This window comes from Pollicipes pollicipes, unplaced genomic scaffold (genome assembly GCF_011947565.3).
Source record: "Pollicipes pollicipes isolate AB1234 unplaced genomic scaffold, Ppol_2.1 Scaffold_3447;HRSCAF=4054_pilon_pilon_pilon, whole genome shotgun sequence".
Lineage (NCBI taxonomy): Eukaryota > Metazoa > Arthropoda > Thecostraca > Pollicipedomorpha > Pollicipedidae > Pollicipes > Pollicipes pollicipes.
In genome coordinates this window covers 15,863,423-15,869,495 of record NW_023596297.1, presented here as the reverse complement: position 1 = coordinate 15,869,495, position 6,073 = coordinate 15,863,423, and positions in this window count along the sequence as shown.

Below are 6,073 nucleotides of genomic sequence, written 5' to 3'. Positions count from 1 at the left end.
GAGAAGCGGCGTGCGTACCACAGTTTGGTTGACTGTGATTGGTCGCGGCCAGCGGGCAACGAGCCAAAAAGCCCACAAGGCATGTGTATCCAGGTCGCCCAGGATATTGCTGCCACGATGAGCCGGCCAAGCCGGTGGTGTCGACTCAGAGTGATCATACCATGCCAGAGCAGGTGAGCGTTAAGACGACAAAGTTGCCAAGTTGCCAAAGTTGCCTCTAAGTTCCATGTCGCCGTTACACCCGGTACATCGGTTAGCCTCCATCCTTTTGCCAGGCCTCAGAATATGGTGCGGGCGGGCGTGAGTTTTCCAAATTTAAAAAGTGGTGGCACTAGAAAGCACCCAAAACTCACCAGCCGGCGCTTCTGGCTCACCAAAACAAAGCGTTTATGGCCACAACATTTCGAGCCTAGGTGCGGAAAGCGATGATAGTGAAACCTGGGACTGAGTTCGTAGCATGTCCTAAGCCTGAGCGACCAGTGTTTGGTTCCGAAAACAATTGTTGAAGCGCGGCCTGCTTTCCTGACCCTATAATCATCTACGCAATCGTCCCAATTCGACTATGACTGTGTAATCTTCTATGAATCTATTTACTTAATGATAGCCTGCTATGGCTCTAGGAAATCAGCAAAAGCTTTGCTTTGTTTTGCGGCGCGTGGCATTAGCCCGCTTAACGTGACACTTTGCTAGGTCTTCAGCCTGAACTGCATTCCGTGACGTCACGTAGGTCCGTCAGAAAAAAAAACAGAACCCGGCCACTCATACTTTGACAGAACGAAACGTTTTCTAAAAAGATATTGTCAAGAGGCAGCCTGGTTCGTGGAAGCTAGCGGCAGGGGCAAACACGGTCGCCCACGGTGGCGAACGAGCAAATCAGAAAACCAACAGATAGGTCCCATATTGGCTGACAATGAAGAGAAAAGTCAACAGCAGTGGCCGGTGGCAAACTGACGGCGAGATACGGGCAGCGCGTATCAGCGACGGACGATTGACTGCTCTGCGTGCACATCGCTGGAGGCGGCGTTCGGCCGGCCGCGCGCCACTAATGCCGCAGGGAGGCGGTCGCGCGCCGCTGATGCCGCTGGAAAGTAACCGCGCGCCGTTGGCGTATTCACGTGTGTCGATTTGTGTTGTGTCGTGTGGTACTGTGTCGTGTTGCATCGCGTTTGGCGGGGGTTGAGATGGTTTGAAGTATGAAACAGGTTCCACTGCCTGGCCGATGACGTCACCGCGAAACATCAGTAGTTCCGTGGAGAAGTTTGCCCCGGGGGATCATTCGGTGGAGCTCCTTTATGGCGTAATAACATCGCGGTTTGATGCCACAGTGGTGTAATAGTCTGAGAGATTCGCCTTCTTAACCGCCTGAAATGAGGAGTCGAGCTGACACCATTCACGTGGAATGGTCACACCCTCGCATTGTGTTCCGGATCCCGAACTGGGGGTGAGATATCCTGCTCGTTTGTTGTTTTTTTACAGTGGAACTGCCTTTGAATACCCTTCATCCGCCTGTGTGGAGCCAGTGGTAGCCATTTGCGGTGCTTGCAATGCGAGGTAGACCGCTTGACGGCGAATCCGCTCGTCAATCAGCTTCCGCCATAATTGACAATCTAACCCGGTCCGGTTCGACTTATCAGAATATTTTCTCCAGTATACCCGTGCCAATCCGCTTCCACGTTTAAGACTTTCTAACATGTTACTTGAAGATTTAGCTCATTTCAGTGCTTAAAATATAAATAATTCTTACTTTCCGTTGGAAAGATGTGCAATAATCTGCTATAAACTGGTGAGTGTTGAGATACTTAATACAGTTTGTTGCCTTTTGGGAATGCCATTTTACGTGAACATTGGAACAAACAAGACTCATTATATGATTAAAAATATCAAATTGTATTGGCTAATAGCTCACAAACATCACAACATTCTACGGGAGCAAATCGCTTCCGGTTTCATTGATCTAAAGGCACACAAGGCGTTATCAGCGGCACGTAACAATTTCACACTCCGGTTCAAGTGAAACATATTTCCACGTGCCACTCGACAGCGTCAGTGGTATCCAGTTAACGAGGGTAGAACGACGCCCTTCTCGGACGCCTTTATAATGAATTAAACGACTATCGGTTGGTCTTTTTGTTATGGTCGGTATGTGAAGTGAGATTCTCACCTCATATGCCCATTATTAATGAAGTGTGTATCTGTTCTCGGACACAACTATTCAAACAATCTCAAGTGCAATTATCATGTCCTGCTAGATTACCTGTTGCGTCAAAAATGCATTTAACCCGCGTGACTGTCCACTGGTAAAGTGCCTGAGGCACCATCTCTTTCATACAGGAGACCGAAACAGTTGCGTTATCTTTTAACCTCAGTACATAAGTGCCATATGCTACCAGATCTTCCTTTTTTGCTCCCGCGGGAACAAAATACGAAAGCTATGTGATTTGTTATTGTACATCATACAGCTGCATGAAGTCACATTTACATGGTTAAAAGCAGCTTTTTCTAGACATGATGGCAACGTTAAGTCACTTTGCATCCGTTTTTCAGCACGCTAATAGAGGTATCATAGTTGCTATGTCAGATGGCGCAGCGTTTTAGTTGAAGTGCGTTAGGACTCGTACGTTATGAGTACCACAGACGCACATATAGAAACATCCCGCATTCACAAAACGTGGTGCGAGAGTTAGGGCACATTTCGTCCCCTCGTCCTACAGCTGCCATGACTGCTGGCGCTTGTAAATCTCATATACGTGCTACACGCTTGCCAAGAGCTTTAGTGATTGCAAAAGCTACCCCGAAGCTTACCAAATCATGAGTTAAGATATCAATGGACGATATTGGGTGGCATGTTCACCAACGTGTATTTGCTGACTCTGTGTAAAGTGCATTGGACCTTCTAAATCGTTACATACAGACCACAGGTATGCGAATCCATTGTTGGCGTCCAATTTATACATGAGTAGTGCAAGTAGGTGTATAATAGTTAGGACATATATCAACAGGTACCTACGTAAGGCCAAATATCTTCGCTGGATGCAAGGAGTATCTATCTCACATCCAGCAACTAACATATGGGTGAGAAAGATACTTTTGGCCGTTGGTTGTAGAGGACGACATGTTAATTCTTTGTGATACATCAATGTTGTTGGGGGAAAGGGAGGGGGGTGAGAAATCAACAACCAGAATGTAACTTTCTTCGGGCAGACACCTGCAGATGGATCAGTTTAAGCAGCAGACGTAATTTGAAGCTGGTGTTAAACTTAAATTTGGCTGGCTAAGTAAACAGAAACTATAGTGTTGCTCTTGAACAGGATCTTGGATCTCAAAACACTTTAGCGTGCTTTCTACCAACAAAAATTATCCTGTCTGGTTTTTCAACTCTGTAGTGCATTCCACCCACGAGGGTTAAATGAAATTGCTATCAAGATCCCGAGCAATGGTAGTTATGGGATGATAAAATAGGTTAGTAGATCATTAGACATATCAGTTACCTGGGAGGAGCCTAGAGCTCTAGGTTTCCATGGCAGCACGTTTAAGTGTTACTTGCTCACATCACTCTGTCAATGTGATCTGTCGATCAGAAAATTTGCTTGTTCTGATTGTCTGAGTTATGTACAATGTAGCCTATTTGTGCATCGTTTGGAATAGAAACTACCGACTTTCATTGGTGTAAATATGCTTTTCCGAGTTGATGGCTTTGTTGAGCATTTCAAGGGCCATTAAGGGATGGCTTCCTTTTGATTATTGGTTTTCAGCCAACTTAATCTGTGCGTGCTGGCAAAGTTGACAATCCGGTCCAGTCTAACCCATGTTCTGGTGGAAATTTTCTGCTCCGATCAAATCCGGCCGCTGATTGATCTGTGAAGTGAAGTGAAGCAAAGTGTGAAGTGAAGGCCGCTCCGTAAAGTGCTCTATCGTGAAGCTCTAGAAACGTATGCTACAACGTATACTTTTTCAAAATGGCTGCCAGATGGATTTCCGATGCGCAGTCCCTTTGCACTGCAGCGGGTTCGAATCCTGGTTGTGTCGTGGGATCCAAACGTTAATGTGGCCGATGCTGTCGCTGCTTCTTCATAAAGGAGCATGAAGACATTCCCTTTTTTCTTTTTTTTCATTTCAACATTCACGTTCCCTTAAGAAAACAAATGGGAAACGAATTACAGAGGACTAAATATCATATCAGTGGTTCTCCCGGCGCTTCCCGATTGTTTTTTTTTAATGATATGTGTACCGGGCGCTTGTAATACCGAACGTTTTGATAGTCTCCTGCCGGAGGCGGTGGCTGATGCGAGACATCTAGAACCTTCCCAAGTGGCTGTGGATGGAGGGAGTGGGGAAATGGAGGCTTGATTGATGTGGATAGCCTAAATATGAGCTCACTTAACCTTAACTCACTATTCAAAAGCTTACAAACCACGTGGGAACCAGCCTGACTTGCTTGATTGATTGATGACATCTGATTCGCTTTTCAGGCGTACATTCGATGATTGTTTAATGATGATTTGATGATTTGATGGTGATGATTGTTTTGTTTGAAGTGAATGCTCTTGTATGGTATTGCAAATTCGGGTTTTACTGTTCGGGTTTTACGTCGGTCTGCTGAGGCTCCCAGCGTCGCGAACGGCTACTACAATGTCAGCAATATACCTGCAGCACAAGAATGGCTTGACAGCGCCTTCACCCAATACTTGCCCTTCCATCGATGCCATGAATGCTCGGGAAACAGTACTCCTAGTGGGACCCCGATACTGATTTCATCTGCCTGATAGCAAAGCCTGCCTGGCGGGCATTAAAACCGAGCTTTTGTAGTGCAGTCTCAGCATAGCGCACAAGATGTACTCGGCTCACAAATGAGACCGAAGGTTCGCCTGGAATATGGATATATAGTTTGCAACGCCTTATTTACTGCACGTTGATGCAAATGCTCCGGGGTTTATTCCTTCTAGACTTATTCCGAGTAAAGCGTGAGCACAGGCGGCACACGAGAAAAACCACGTGGAGCAGTGCATATTCCTGAGTACATTGGAAGGTTCAGTCACTAATTTGCTAATGTTTGCCTCCGCTTCCAAAGATGATGCACTTGACATCCATCAGCCCGAGTAGCTACGGCTGCGCATCTACTAATGTCTCCACAAACGTGACGTTGACATGCCTGCGGGCGACGCAATGTGTGGCGCACTGGTCTCGACTTCTTTCTTTGCTGAAACTGTGCTATTCGTCAGCGCCCGGCAAAACCAAACAGCAGGATCAATGCTCGTGCACCCTGTCCAGTCACGTGTGCTACTCGCTGCCAAACACTGTCAAAGTGAGACGTTCCTTTTAATTGGGTGCTCCAACGCATTTTCCTCGCGGTCAAAAGTGTTCGCAAAGTTCCGGGCTCTCGTAATGTTGTTAAATGTTGAAACCGGTGGGGTTTGGTCCGGTGATATGTTGGAAATCGACCGCTGACCTATAACTACACAATGTTTGCGTATGGGCACCACCATACACTCGCCACTATTCATCCGCGACTTTTGCTTCGACGCCCACCAGATGGCCGCCCCGTCCCAATCATGTAATGGCACCACTGAACCTGACTGCGTGGACTCGCTGTCTCCGCCCCCAAATCGTAAAGCCCTGTACCCGGACCTTGGTCTTTGTTACATTTAGATCCCCGAAGTAGTGAGAGCGTCTAGCTCATGGTTCCCTACGTTCCTACGGTGACCAGACAATGCGGCGTGGGCGGTGCCACTTCCGCTCAGCAAGACGTCATCACCTCGACGCTGCCGACCGTGCACTAAATCAGACCGCCCGCGGCGCGTCACCGCGCGTGCCTACAAATCCGCTGGCACCCACCCGATTCCTGCCGGGCGTCTCGTCGAACAGCGAATATTGCTCGCCTCACATAAAACAGCGATTTGCCCCAATCGCAATCCCCATGCAATAGCCAGACGCGGGGCTAAAATCAACCCTATGCAGACGCGTTTGACGATCGGCTGGCGGCGGCGTCGCGGCGCCGCCTCGTCATTGGCGGATCGCCAGTGACGTCACGACGGGAGGCGCCCGTATAAAGACCAAGTTGCGAGGCGTGCAATCC